The sequence below is a fragment of the Dermacentor albipictus genome, chromosome 6 (genome assembly GCF_038994185.2).
Source record: "Dermacentor albipictus isolate Rhodes 1998 colony chromosome 6, USDA_Dalb.pri_finalv2, whole genome shotgun sequence".
Lineage (NCBI taxonomy): Eukaryota > Metazoa > Arthropoda > Arachnida > Ixodida > Ixodidae > Dermacentor > Dermacentor albipictus.
The window spans coordinates 3,029,267-3,044,524 of record NC_091826.1 but is presented as its reverse complement, the minus strand read 5'-3'; the positions used below and the strand labels follow the sequence as shown (position 1 = coordinate 3,044,524).

Genomic DNA, 15,258 nt, shown 5'->3' with positions numbered 1-15,258 from the left:
TAAAAAAAAAAAGGAGCAGACATCAGTAATTCCTTCAGCTTTGCACTTATTTACTGCTTCTCCCACTGTTAAGATCAGCATTACCTTGCCTGCTTTATCCTCATTTGCAGCACTCATTTAATGCGCTTAACCACCACCAGGAACTGAACAAAAAGCCAGTGGCCGGTTGGTTGTGGTGAAAATGTATTCATTTGAAGTAGCTATCTGAAAAGGTTTACTGTATGTTTAATATTTAAATTATAATTATAAATTAATGATATTAAAGACAGAAAAGTGTGGATAGGCAAACAAGTTGACTCTGTATTCATTGCAGTGTACACAGCTTCTTTTCACTATGGCAAGTAATGCATCTTGCGAAGTTCCAAATACATAAATGGGCAGAGCAAAATTACCTCTCAGATTTTTCCCGTCTAAGTAGGCTATATTTATTTTGTTGAAATCTACAGCTTTACATAACCTTTTGTTTGCAGCTATATTGTCAAAGGCTATATAGCAGCAATCTTTTTTTTTTTGTCTCAAGGTACTTCCAACATTTTACTGTTTGAAAATATTTGCAGACAATCTTGCTGCATCATCATATATTTTAGCTTCTTTTGTGTGTTATTATTGCGAGGTTGCGTTGTGGTCAGTATAGTAAATTTGGAAAACTTGTGAACATAGCCATATTGCCTGTTTATATCATTCGGTAGGACAACGTCCAAGCAACTACTTACCTGACATAATGGCAGCCTGGCATTTGACATGACCTTTAGGTATAATGTTTCCTTATACCAATTCTCAAATCCAGTGTTTGTGTAAATCAATGTTTATGCTGCCGGAGATGAAGTTGCTGAGTGAAAGGCTTTTTGCTTTCCAGGTTTCAAGGTTCGATTTGAAGGCCCTACCATTAATCAACTATGGGGTGAAATCTACTACAACTGATGCCACAAGCAAAGTGGCGCTGTGCCACCTAAGAGATTTCAGCAATTTACTCCCCTCTGTGCATTTGCAGTACTGCTACAACCGGCATTTGGGTTTTATCGCTGCAACGTTGTCTGCATTCGCATCGTTGGTGCTTTCGATGTTGTTTTACGTCAACTGCATGGATATCAGCATGTCCTGTAATACTGTGGGCATGTGCCATTTTTGAGGTTGACCATCATCATTACCATCTATACCTCATTTGTGCTGCCGACACTATTTTGCGGAGCATGACAGCAAAGAATTGCACGCCACCCGCCTTGGTTGCTTAGTGGCAATGGTGTTGGGCTGCTAACCGCGAGGTTGCGACATTGAATCCTGGCCACAGTGGCTGCATTTCAGTGGGGGGTGAAATGAAAAAATGCTCTTGTACTTAGATTTAGGTGCACATTAAAGAACCCCAGGGGCCCAAATTTTCGGAGCCCCCAATACACGCACTCCATAATCAGATTGTGGTTTTGGCACATCAAACCCCATATTTTTTTTTTTCAAGGAATTACACGCCAACATGCCACGATCTTGTCAAGAATAATGTTATCCACATACAGTAATGTTGGTTAAAGCTTCTAAAATACATGCACAGTTTCCAACGCACTGAGATTACGTGTGAAGCGTGATACCTTGCAGCAATTTCCCAGTGCTGCTGTTGCATGATAGCCGATGGTTAGCACGTCCACCTCCACCTCCAAAATGCCTATGGCTTCAGTCACACAGGTTTGATTCCCAGTGGTTGTGGATAAGCTTTGTTCTTCATCGCCTTGTGGCGATGGTGACACTGGAGACGACTAGGTGGCCTGATGATGACAAAGATCGTCATTAGATGCCTTCTGTGGCGACATCTCCTTTTATTTTATTTTTTTTTATTTTACCTTGCACTTCTCGTTTTCAAAAAAGGATTTCCTTCAGCTACCTCCTGCCAACCGATTCTTGGCCTATCCCCCTTAGTGGCTGCGAGCCATGACAGGGATTCATCATCATCATCATCAGAGTAATGAACTGATTATACTAGGGAAATCCAATGTCGAGCACTTGACTGCCGTTGCAGTGTAATAAAAGCGTGAAGTTTGCGTATCCATATATCTGAAGCAATAACAGATATTGTAGTTCTGTAAATTGCATGTCTTAAAGTATCAGAAATGGACAAATATACATTAATTTGAAGCTTACATGGCATTGAACAATATTTTCGAGAATATCACAGAAGTCCTACTCATAAATTGATATATTATTGCAACAGCAATTATATAGACACTCCAGGTGAATTTGTACCATCGGCATCACTGCGATGTTCTGTATGATGTGTGATACGATCCTATTGTGGCCCGCACATTGTATGCTGTAGGCAGGAGGGGACGTGTGCAGTCTTCTTGCGCACATGCAAGTGATGGGGGGAGGAAGGGAGATTGGCAGGTGAGCACATGTCTGCTCCTCTAGCCCAGCTGTGCACCCTCTTTGTCCTATTGTGGAGGTAATCTCTGGCAGGGGCAAAGCCTGGGCAAGCCAGGCTGGCTAGTGGTTGTAGTATGTGCGCTGTCATAGCATGCGCCTACTGCTGGAGGTCCCGTAATCTCAAGTTTCAATGACGCATTGAAGGGAGAGGCAGCAGAAATGTTTGCTCCTCTCGGCTTGCGCTCTTCATCACGCCGGCATGGCGATATGTGTTCGTAGTCATAAAATGAGATAGGTTCATGTTTGCCTGTGCACGTGACACCATGATTCTAATTAAATTAGTGAATGCATGTTTACTGCAATTATATGGCAACTAAAACTAAGAATGTCACTTTGCGAGTTGTGTGATACTTTGCTATCGCTATGAAGTTTCGTCTTTTGGTCTTCCTTTTTGATTATACAGAACATATAAAAGTCCTCTGTGGAAGCTTTCACAGTTCTGGAGCTGGATTATTTAGAGTTGGATGCTGCTTGCACAAGATATCGAAGCGTATAATCAAACAATAAAAATATTAAAATATTACGAAACACCTCACGGAACATTCAAATTTACAAATTGCAGCTGGTGTTTTCACAAGGTATACCCATTTAGAATGAATTTCACATCCATGTTCACAAGTGAGGATAGCTCAAATGTACCCTTCGTACCTGATTTTGATTACGATTACATGGCATCGATAAACATCACGGTCGTGGGCATTGCTTCGCTAATAAGCAACCTTAAAGTGTCATCTTCTTGTGACATTGACGGAATAAATTCCAAGATATTAAAAAATGCCACTTCTGTTTCAAGCGTCATCCTGGTTCATATATTCAGGCAGTCCTTAATGTCTGGTATGCTTCTTTCCAACTGGAAGATACTGCAATATGCTCGAACATGTCATCGCTTCACATATTTATAACCATTTTGAAGAGAACAGTTTATTTTTTCGTAATAAACATGGTTTCAGAAAAGACTTTTTCTGCGAGACACAGTTACCTAAATTTACAACAAATATCCACCTTAACATGAATCACTACTTACAGACTGACTGCTTATTTCTTGACTTTTCTAAAGTGTTTGATTGTATTGCACATTGCCACTTCATATCGAAATTATCTGCGTTAAAATTAGACTCCTGTACATTGTCATGGCTATGTAACACTCTGTCTAATCGAGGGCAATTTACCTTTGTTAATGACTTCAATTCCCCCAAATCTAATGTTACTTCCGGTATGCCACAAGGAAGTGCCCTTGGGCCTCTGTTGTTTCTAATCTACATAAATGATCTGCCTAACAACATATTGTCTTGCGTACGAGTATTCACCGATGCTCGCGTAATCTACTATCCAGTAACAAATAGTGATGATCATACACTGCTCCAACGAGACCTAGAGATAGTAAACCAGTGGTCTACTACATGGCTCATGACACTAAACGTGTCAAAATGTAAAACAATGTCTTTCACCCATAAATCTGTTAATTTGCAGCTTATCTACCACATGAACAATAGTATTACCGTATTTACTCAAACCTAATGTGCACCTTTTTCCCAATAAAATGGGTCCAAAAATTGCATGCGCATTAGAATTGAGTTCGACCCTAAATCCGTGTTACCATATCGCCATCAGCATTAGAAAAATGGCTGCCTCTTACATGCTTCTAGCCTAGCTGCTGTCGCTTCTTCCATCTGCATACCTCCATGTTGTACGTGTAACCAGGCGCTGGTGTAACCATAGAGTTGCTCACTATATTACCTATAGGGAAATATGGCACTGCTGCGCTGTGGTATGCATGGGAATGCCAGTATATTGTGACTTCGTATTGGCATCATTCTCTGAGAGCCAGGCAGGCACCGTTCCATCTGTCACAATGATTCATTTTCTACTAAAACTGCACGTAAAAAGCTGTTTTAGCTTTATTATTACACAAAAACATGTTTTGTTTAACTATGAGAACTTGCTATTGCATGCACAATTATATGAAATGTAAAAATTATAAGCGTGCCGCTAAAGTTGGAGGACAGACGACAAGATTCGCGCTCGCTTTGAAACAGTTTGTCGTCTGTTCTTGCTTTTCTTCGCTTGGTCATGCATTGTAGGTGAGTAAAGATGTAAGATGCGTGAATGAAAACATTTTATGAAGATTTTACTTTAAGAATGCGTTATTTGTGTAGCCATATCCACATTTTAGATGAAGTCTCTTACAACACCAGCCAACGCAAGCCTCGCAGACACATATACCGTCATTTCCATGTAACCATAGAGTTTCAAACTATAACACCAAGAGGGAAATGTGGTCCACCGTCTATGGGAGTCTCCTAAGGGGTGCTGTGCTGTCATGGGAATGACGGTAAATGTGTCTGCGAGGCTTGCGTTGGCTGGTGTTGTAAGAGGCTTCGTCTAAAACGTGGATATGGCTGCAGAAATAATGCGTTCTTAAAGTAAAATCTTCATAAAATGTTTTCATTCACACATATTACACCTCCTAGTGATGTTTACTCACCTACAACAGATAACCAAGTAAAGAAAAGCAAGAACAGATGAGAAACTGTTCCAATGCGAGCACAAATCTTGTCTTCTGTCCTCCAACTTTAGCGGCCCGCTGATACTTTTTACGTTTCATATAATTGTACATGCAATAACAAGTTCTCAACGAGATGTTCATTTGAGAGATTGCCAGCCGTTTGTGAGCAGGCGCGAGTAAGAGCAGGCGTGAGAGAGAAAATTTTGGGGCTTTTGCTCCTTGAATAGATGACTCTGCCTAGGCACTACAGAGGAGGTTTCTTGTAGGCGTTTGTCTCTAGGCATGCAGGCATTGCAGAGTGGGGTCGAGTTTGCTAACGTTCGGATGCTGGCTGCCGGCACAGTACAATAGGTGAAGCAGCGAGTACTGACACTCGATTTGGCAACCGCTAGGCCTCTACTACGGCCCTACTGCTCCCCCGGAAAAAGCAGTGTTTTTTTTTTAGGTAGAGCACCGTAAGAAGCAAGAGAGGGTTAATCCGGCATGACAGCTGACTAAGCACCAGCGCCGCAGGCGTGAGAAAGTCTGTCCGACGTACCTTCAGAGGCAAAGTTCTGACTGGTGTTGTAGAAGTTGCAGGGCGCGGTAGTACTGAACTTAGCGTCACAAGTTGGTGTCGGGACGTAACAATATTTATTCAACCGTGTTTTTTACTAATTGCAACAACATGTCATTATTTCGCATTAGTGGCGCCTCCTGGACACCAAAGTGACAACAAGGACACCAAAGCTAGAACCACGCGTGCCACGGGTGTGGCTGTCCGCGACAGCAGACAGCCAATTTTTTATGCAAACACCCCCTGTCACGCTTCGGCCTCCGCAGCATCAACCCACGGGCCTCCCTGCTTCGCAGCTTTGATCCCCCTGCCATCCCTTGGGTGCCCCGGAGATCCTGTGCTGCCTGCTCAGGTGCTCTCCTGAGGCCTTCGTTTGCCAGCTACATGTGTCCTCCTGGAGCAGTGCGTGCAAAAAATGCTATCTATCGTCACGGCGAAAAAAGCGACCCACGACTTATACAACACCAGTTAGAACCTTGCACCTTCAGACACAGCGATCACCAAATGGGGCGTCCAAGCCCACTGCCTCATCGCGCGGGCAGCCAGCGTCGGAAAACAAGCTCGACTGCACTCAGCCATAGAGTTTCTAAATAAATACTAATATGAAACTCTATGGGCACCCTGCAATGAAGTTAGTTTGCCTGTACATGTCGCGCCACCTAGCAGCAACGGTGAGCACCCGCGGGTAGGCCCTCACCGTCATTTCACCATTGTCCATGGTGCGCTCAAGCCCGCCGAAAGGCTGCTTTTCCAATTTTCCAATGGATTCATTGCGGCCTCTTGACAGCTCCTTCGTGAGAAGTGTAAACAAAAAGAACACGTGCAGATACTTCTGCATTAAGGATTGTCACAACCGTGAAAGGGAAGTCGGTATCAAATTGTACCGCTTCCCTTCAAAACCAGGAGAAGCGACCCGGCGGCTGAAGTGGATCGTCGCGGTTCGTGTCGGTCTTGTGAATTTCTGTTAAACGAACTAAGACATAAATGCAAAAACAAGAAGAAAAAAAACCAGCAGCGGTATCCGTAAAAACACACAGTGCGTAAACTGATTCCCCGCTCTTGTAAATTAGTTTAGGTAGTTGTTTAGCTCGTCTTACTCCAAAACAAACGTGCAGTAACTGTTACGTGTCAAATCTAGCTTCGTAAGCACTCCGTGCTGGAGCTTTGTACACTCTGTGTTTCTTCCTGCGCCAAGATCAAGACGCGAAGTCTGGAGCCGAGCTCATTCGTGCTGATATTTTCGCGTGGTTAGAACAACAGAACTAAGGTTGGAGTACACTGCAGCACACGTCGAGTATTCGAAAATTAGTATTTCTCTCGCGCACGCTAGCGCATATTTGTTGAGTCTTGACATTTGTTTAGTCTCAGCTGATTGCTCTCTGTGATGCCTCAGTGGTAATGCCCTCTCACATTCGAGCCCGAACGACAATACCAGAATATGCTCAACAAACTTTGTCAATGGAGAAAAAAGCACTTACCTGCCAATTCGCCAAAACCTCTACAATTGTGAGTTGCAAGGCATGCTCCAAGTAATGAAGTGACAATTGAGAGTTAAGAGACATCCACGGCTGTATTTGCTCGCTTAAGTAGCATAAAATAATTATTTGTTAACTAACTTTGAGTTCGACGCCGTAAACATGCTTCCTCTGTTGTGACAAATACTTCGCGACCTGCAGTGGTTGCTTAGTAGCTATGGCCATGGTAATATTGCGTTCAGTTTTACACAGACGATATTAAGTGAAGGACGGGAAGTGGACGTACATAGTGCAATACAACACCAGCGCTACGTCAATTGCTCTATGTTCGTCCACGTCCCGTTTTTCACTTAATATCATCTGTGCAAAACTGAGCGCAATACAACCATGAATGTTCACCAACTAACCCCCTTCATTGCTTTACTAAATGGCTATGGTGTTGGGCTGCTAAGCACGAGGTCGCGGGATTAAATCCCGGCCATGGCGGCCGAATTTCGATGGGGTCGAAATACCAAAACACCTGTGTAATTGGAATTAGGTCCACGTTAAAGAACCCAGTTGGTCCAAATTATTCCGGAGTCTCCCACCACGGCGTGCCTCCTAATCACACCGTGGTTTTGGCACCTAAAACACCATAATTTAATTTAAGCACCTCGCTGTTATGTCTGTGATGTTTACTTCTTTGAGACGATATACATGGTTGTAGTCGTAAATCTGACGTCCTTTCTTAAGCGTCGGTGGTCTAAAATATGCCTTCATGTTTTCGATTGCGTTAAAACTGCAATTTAGAACGTCCAACAGGTTTCAAATAGCAGTGGCCGCCTCAGTGTTTCGGCCAACTGACACGGTGGCACTGACGGCTGAGCCGATCGCTGCGCCGCCTGACCATTGCAGAGAGCGCATGGCACTCAACAATGAGCCTAAGCATATTCAAGGAGCAAAAGCCCCCAGATTTTCTCTCTCGCGCCCGCTCTTGCTCGTGTCTGCACACAAACAGCTGGTGATCCCTAAAATAAACGTCTCGTCAAGAACGACAGAAAGCTGAGCTAGTTGGTAAGGATTCATTATGCAAAATAGAAGTGAAGCGTGCAGACAGGACACAAGAGTAGAGAAGTGTACAACACGTTGTCCACTTCTCTACTCTTGTGTTTTGTCTGCATGCCTCACTTCTATTTTCTCGCATCAAGTTCTCATAGTTAAACAAAACATGTTTTTGTGTAATAATGCAAAAGCAGTTTTTTACACGCTGTTTTAGTGGAAAATTAATCATTGTAACAGACAGAACGGTGCTTGCCTGGCTCTCCGAGAATAATGCCAATCCAAAGTCACAACACACCGGCATTCCCATCCTGCCCATGCATACCACAGCATAGCAGTGCCAGATTTCCCTCTAGGTAATATGGTGAGAAACTCTATGGGTGAAACTACTGCCCATCTTCCCGTTTTCTGCGTTTATTCAATCAGCATGGAAGCGCCGACTGCGAAGACACGCCGGGTCCACCATGATGCCGCATTTAAAAGGAAGGTTATCACTTGCGCAGAGACAGACGGAAATCGGGCCGCATCACAGGCGTTCGAAGTTTCCGAAACTTGCGTGAGAGACTGGCGCAAACAGAAGGAGAATATTTTCACCAGAAAAGCATCAAGGAAAGGTTTCAATGGACCGAAGCAGGGCCACTTCACTGAAATAGCAGAGCTGCTCGCGGAATATGTGCAAGAGCAACGAGCGGCACAGCAGCCTGTGACGACCGATCTGCTCAAAGTACACGCGACGCAGTTAGCCCTACAGAAAGGGCTAAAATGGAGTGACTTCAAAGCAAGCAGGTTCCGGCTATCATATTTTATGAAAAGAAAAGGCTTTCCTCTTTGTAGGCGGACAGGTGCATGCCAAAAATTGCGCAAAGAATATGAAGAGAAATTGCACAGTTTTCAACGGTACGTTTTGAAGTTACGCCATAGAAACGGCTACCACTTCAGACAGATTGGAAATGCCGATCAGACGCCGCTCTACTTTGACATACCTGCCACCACAACTGTTGAAAAGGGGGCAAAGCAAGTGCGCGTTTTGTCTTCCAGCCATGAAAGAACTGGAATCACCGCAATGCTTTGTTGCACTGCGGATGGGCACAAGTTGCCCCCATATCTTCATACGGAAGATGCTCCTGAAAGGAATCGTGTTTCCGAGTGGTGTGATTGTGTGTGCAAATGAAAAAGGTTGGATGACTACGGACATGGTCGCTGACTGGATTGGTAACGTTTGGCAGAAGAGACTCGGCGGCAGTTTGGGTCTGTGTGGGGAGCATGTGCTCGATGTGTTCAGCTGCCACCTTGACCAGCGCATCAAGGACAAGCTGGCTGAATGCAACACTGACCTTGTCATGATACCCGGCGACATGACATCGCAGCTCCAGCCGCTCGATGTTTGTTTGAACAAGCCAATGAAAGATAGAATCTAAGCGCTCTACACCGAATGGCTTGTCAGTGGCTGTCACGAATTCACGCCCGCATATAAAATGAAGCATGCCTCGCTGCAAGACTTTGTTGGATGGGTGAAGGATGCATGGTGCACAATCCTGTCTGTCATGGTCAACAAGGCCTATAAAAAGTGCGGGATTCTGAATGCCATGGACGGCACCAAGGATGAAATGCTTTGGTCTGTTGATAGCGATAAGGAGTTGTCTGATAGCAAACAACGAATGATATCTATTGCCCCATGCGACTCGTACCAGCGCGGTGAAAATCTTGGCAGCAAGGTACGCTGCTTCCATTTGTGTTTTTATTCATCGCAACTTTAGTGTATTGGAAATAAGTCTGTTTTCTCCAAATGAGAGAAAATAGTGTTTCTATATGAAATCACGAGGTGCGCGGTATTGTACTCTTCTTTTTTTTTTTGCTTATGAAAAACGGGTGCATGTTACAATCGAGGTTCTCATTTTTACATTTTTTTGGTCACGAAACATGGGTGCGTGTTACAATCGAGGGTGTGTTAGAATCGAGTAAATGCAGTATATCCCCGACTGCACAATATAAGTGTTGTTACGAAAGGATGAAAGAAGAGAGAAAGAAGATCGCGTGACGCTGGCTGCTGTGTGTTGTTGTTAGTCAGCCATCTTAACTACTCCGACTCATTCTGCATATATATATTGTAAATACAATCTTCTATACTCCCAACATCCCCGTCACTTATTGGTGAGAGGTGCGGGGTACTACGGCTGGACACGGAGCTCCGCAGTGGACATCGCATCACTGTCCGCACCATGAATGACGGTGAGCACTCGGGATCAATGTCGTTGCTGCCTCCTACATCACCGTTGCATGTTAAGTCGCTGTCATCTTCGGTTGTCGTTGTGCAACCCAAGGATCCTGGAACTTTCTGCAGGACCGATGATGCCGACGTTGAAGAGTGGGCGGCCATGTACGAACACGTGAGTGGAATCAACAGATGGGACCCTACGCTTATGCTAGCTAACCTGTTTTTCTACCTAAAAGGCATGGCAAAGGTATGGTACGAAAACCATGAAGAGGAGCTAACCAGCTGGGACCAATGCAAAGAGAAATTGACAGAGTTGTTTGGCAAAGCAGCCGGCTGTAAAATTGCCGCAAAGCAGGAACTGGCCTCCCGTGCCCAATCCCCCATGGAGTCCTATGTCTCGTACATTCAGGACGTGCTTGCACTTTGTCGTAAAGCCGATCACGACATGACAGAAGCTGAGAAAGTCGGGCACATGCTTAAGGGCATTGCTGACGACACTATTAATCTGCTCATGTGCAAGAGCTGCTCTAGAGTTGATGCTATCATTAAAGAGTGCCAACAATTCGAGCAGGCCAAAAGCCGACGCGTCTTGCAACCATTCGCCAGACTTCCCAATACTGCCGCAACGCCGACGTGTGAAGATCAACCCACACAGCAGCATGCGTCGCCATCAGAGGACGTTGTGCGAATCGTTAGACATGAACTGGATGCAATGGCGGGCGAAGCTTTCTGTTCGCGTAGCCGAGATCCTACCACACTTTCAGTTCCCCTTATACAAGCCATCGTTCTCCAGGAACTTGAAAAGATTGTCTGTGTGTGCTGTTGCCAATCCCAGAGCTAACGAATGCCCTTGTACTATTTTCGCTCCATCCCGACGCTTCTCTCTGTGTTATCGCAGCCCGACTAAATGGAGAACTGTGGACGACCAGCCGATATGTTTCACCTGTCGCTGCATTGGTCATGTCGCCCAATGCTGTCACAACTCGTGGCCCTCAACAGCTCGCACGTCGACCAACCTGAGCTGTTTTGACGGAAATGGCCACAATGTTTCGCCCACCGCCATGTCTACAGTGCCAACAACTCTGCTCAGAACACATGGTACAGCTGCTTACCATCGCCGCGCGGACATTAGTCTCGTTCACCACAAACACGTCGCCCATCTTCCCGTTCGCCGCAGCCACGTCGCCTTACGTCCCCTGTGGCTTTTGGACTCACCCCTTTCGGAAAACTAAGAAATGCAGCCCTTGAAGGTGGTGCTGCATTGTCGACTACTGCAGCAAATCCTCTGTTTGTGCCCACAAGGGGAAGTGTAATTGATGTTAAAATAGACTGTGTATCTGCCCAAGCACTCATCTACACTGGAGCCCACGTATCTGTGACGAGTTCTAGCCTACATAGATGTTTAAAAAAGGTCCTCACCCCAGCAGCTGCCCGAGTGCTTCGTGTGGCTGACGGCGGCATGCTGGTTGTTCATGGAATGTGTACTGCATGTTTAAGTACAGCTGGCCACCCTGCTCGTTCTCTTTGCTGTGATCGACAACTGCCCTCATGGCGTTATCCTTGGATTGGACTTTTTATACACTCATTCTGCTCTCAGTGACTGCGCGACCGGCGTTCTTCAGTTAGAACTGCCTCAACTCGCCAACGCTCCGATCACCACCCCACCACACTTGTGCTCACTTTACGATGTGCATCTGTCACCCGAGGCAGTTACTTACGTCACTTTGACCACCCAGACACAGGTTTCTGACGGTGAATATGTGCTTCGCCCCATCATCGACATGCTTTTGAACCGGAACGTTGCTGTTCCGCATATGTTGGTCAAGGTTACTAATAACGATGTTGTTCTACCGCTTCTGAATTTCAGCCTGTGCCCTCAAGTGATTCTGGCCGGAATGTTCTTGGCCAGCGTTAGTAGTGGTTCCCAATTTGACATTGAGTCTGAATACCAAGAGTGGCTTGCAGTGGCTGAATGCCAAGAGTGGCTTGCAAGAATTGCAGCTCACAGCTCTGGTTCCTTAACGGAGGACTACATGAAAATGATTGCACCTGACCTCACCTCAGCACAAGCCACGGACATACGTCTCCTGTTTGAATGGTACAGTGACATCTTTGATTTCGGCGACAGGCCTTTAGGCCAAACATCTATCTGCTGTTCAGCACCGCATGAACACCGGAGACACGAATCCTATTCGTCGGCGTCCCTATCGTGTATCGCATGCTGAACGTCAAGTCATCCAATCATAAGTGGACAAAATGCTCCTCAAAGGGGTCATCGAGCCATCAGCCAGTCCTTGGGCTTCACCTGTCGTCCTTGTGAAAAAGAAAGATGGTACCTGGCATTATTGCATTGATTATCGCCACTTAAACAAGATCACACAAAAAGATGTCTACCCATTACTATGCATCAATGACACCTTGGACTGCTTGCACAGAGCTAAATACTTCTCGTTCATCCATCTTTGATCCAGCTACTGGCAGATTTCAGTTGATGAAATGGACCGTGAGAAGACAGCCTTCATCATGCTGGATGGTTTATATCAGTTCAAAGTCATGCCCTTTGGCATATGCAATGCTCCTGCGACATTTGAACGTATGATGGACTCTTCTGTGAGGCTACAAATGGACCACCTGTCTCTGTTACCTTGGCAACATTATTGTTTTTTCTCCCATGTTTGGCAGCCTCCTTACCCGACTCGCTGCCATTCTTGCGATCTTCCGAAAAGCCAGCCTCCAACTGAACTCTTCGAAGTGTCAATTCAGGCGCCGTCAGGTTACTGTGTTCAGACACCTCGTTGACGAATCGGGTGTCCAACCAGATCCATAAAAAGCTTGCGCCGTATGCAGTTTCCCTATGCCATGTTCTGCGTCTGACGTGCGCTGCTTCGTTGGCCTGTGTTCTTACTTTCACCACTTCGTCAAAAACTTCGCCGACGTTGCTCGGCCCTTGACAGATCTTTTAAAGAAGAACAAGCTATTCTCATGGGGCCCGGAGCAGACCCATACATTCGCCGCTCTCATAGGGTTTCTGACCGCTCCTCCCATACTTGCCCACTTTTATCCACACCAACCGAAGTCCACACTGATGCAAGTGGGGCATCGGCGCTGTTCTTGCCCAACAGCAGAATGGTACCGAGTATGTGATAGCTTACGCCAGCCGCATGTTGTCACCTACCGAGAGAAATTACTCCATCACCGAGCGGGAGTGCTTGGCTTTAGTTTGGGCTGTTGCCAAGTTCTGGCCATATTTGTACGGCTGCACGTTTTCGGTCTTTACAGATCACCAAGCACTCTGCTGGCTGTCTTCCCTTTGGGACCCTACAGGACAGCTTGGTCGCTAGGCTTTGCGGCTCCAGGAATTTTCGTTTGTTGTCAACTATAAGTCTGGACGTCTGCACAAGGATGCTGACTGCCTCTCGTCACCCCGTGGATCCCTTTGAGCCTGCTGCGCATGATCCGGTGAACTGCATAATGGCTTTTACTGACATGATCGACATGCGCGCTGAACAACACGTTGCATCTTTCCAGTCCATCATCGTCGGAGTGCAATCTGGCAGCACTGACGCCATGTGCCGCATGTTCTTTCAGCACGACGGCCTCTACCGCCTCATTATCAACTTTGACGGCCCTGAGTTGCTCCTTGCCCTTCCTCGTTATCTGTGATCCTTCGCTCTCGAACAACTTCACGATGCACCGACGACGTGACATCTTGGTGTTTTGCGTACATACGACTGCGTACGATGCCAGTTCTTCTGGCCAGGTCTCTACCGCTCCGTGTGTCGTTGTGTCGCAACTTGCGAATTGTGTCAGTGCCGGAATAACCTCCCTTGCCACCTGTCGAACGACTACATTGAACTGAAGTTCCCTCTGAACCGGTTTTTCGCGTAGGCTTTGACTTGCTTGGCCCTTTTCTGACGACGACTTGAGGGAATAAGTAGATCACCGTTGCTACTGATTATGCGACACGCTACGCGATAACAAAGGTGTTGCCGACTAGTTGCGCAACAGACGCTGTCGATTTTCTCCTCCATGGTGCCATTCTCCACCACAGTGCACCTCGACAGTTATTTAGAGACCGCGGCTGCTCATTCTTGTCTTGAGTTGTCAGCGACCTACTCCGCTCTTGTGCCACTGAGCACAAGCTGTCCACCGCCTACCACGCACAAATGAACGGTCTTACGGAACGTCTCAACCGAACAATCACAGAGATGCTGTCGACGTACGTCTCCAATGATCACCGCGACTGGGACGCCACGCTGGCCTACGTGACATTCGCGTATAACTCATCCTGACATGACACCACAGGATACTCACCCTTTTACTTTTCATATGGTCGCGACCCCACATTGCCGTTCGACGGCATCCTGCCTTCTGTGCCACGTGTTACAACTGAGTACGCTCATGAAGTAATCAATTGCGCTCACATGGCACGTCAAATCGCCCGATCTCGTTTATTGGCCTCGCAGCATATACAAAAAACAGCGTTATGACCAGTCCCATCGCGATGTTAAGTTTGCGCCAGGTGCTTGGGTGCTCCTTTGGTCATCATGTCGTCGGGTTGGCCTCTCCCAGAAGCTTCTCTCTCGCTACACAGGGCCTTATGAAGTCCTATGCCACGTTAACAACGTAAATTTCGAGATTGCGCCACTGCAGTTTGATGCATCCTCAAGTTTGACGCCTGTTGACGGCGTCCATGTTTCGCGGCTGAAGCCATGTTTTGCTTGCAATTCTTCGCCTACCATGCGTCGAGACGGTGCTTGACCTCCCGGGGGTCCTGTTATGAAAGGATGAAAGAAGAGAGGAAGAAGAAGATCGTGGGACGCTGGCTGCTGTGTGTTGTTGGTGGTCAGCCATCTTAACTACTGTGACTCATTTTGTATATATATACATATATATTGTAAATACAATCTTCTATACTCCCAACATCCCCGCAACAGTATCTTGGCATGCACCTTACACCTTGCCTATCATGCTCTGAGCACATTACGTGTGTCTCTGCCAATGCATCCAAATCATTAGGGTTCTTGCGCCGGAACCTGTGCAGTGTTCTATCTGCCTT

General features: G+C 46.2%; 2 protein-coding genes across 9 annotated transcripts in view; one reads left to right on the top strand and one right to left on the bottom strand.

Annotated features, from left to right (window-relative positions):
* LOC135917044 (uncharacterized) overlaps positions 1–15,258 on the bottom strand; it is a 153,722-nt gene that overhangs the window by 107,964 nt on the left and 30,500 nt on the right. The window lies entirely within an intron of this gene.
* LOC135917043 (G/T mismatch-specific thymine DNA glycosylase-like) overlaps positions 1–15,258 on the top strand; it is a 436,020-nt gene that overhangs the window by 390,760 nt on the left and 30,002 nt on the right. The gene's annotated exons all lie outside the window — the stretch shown is intronic.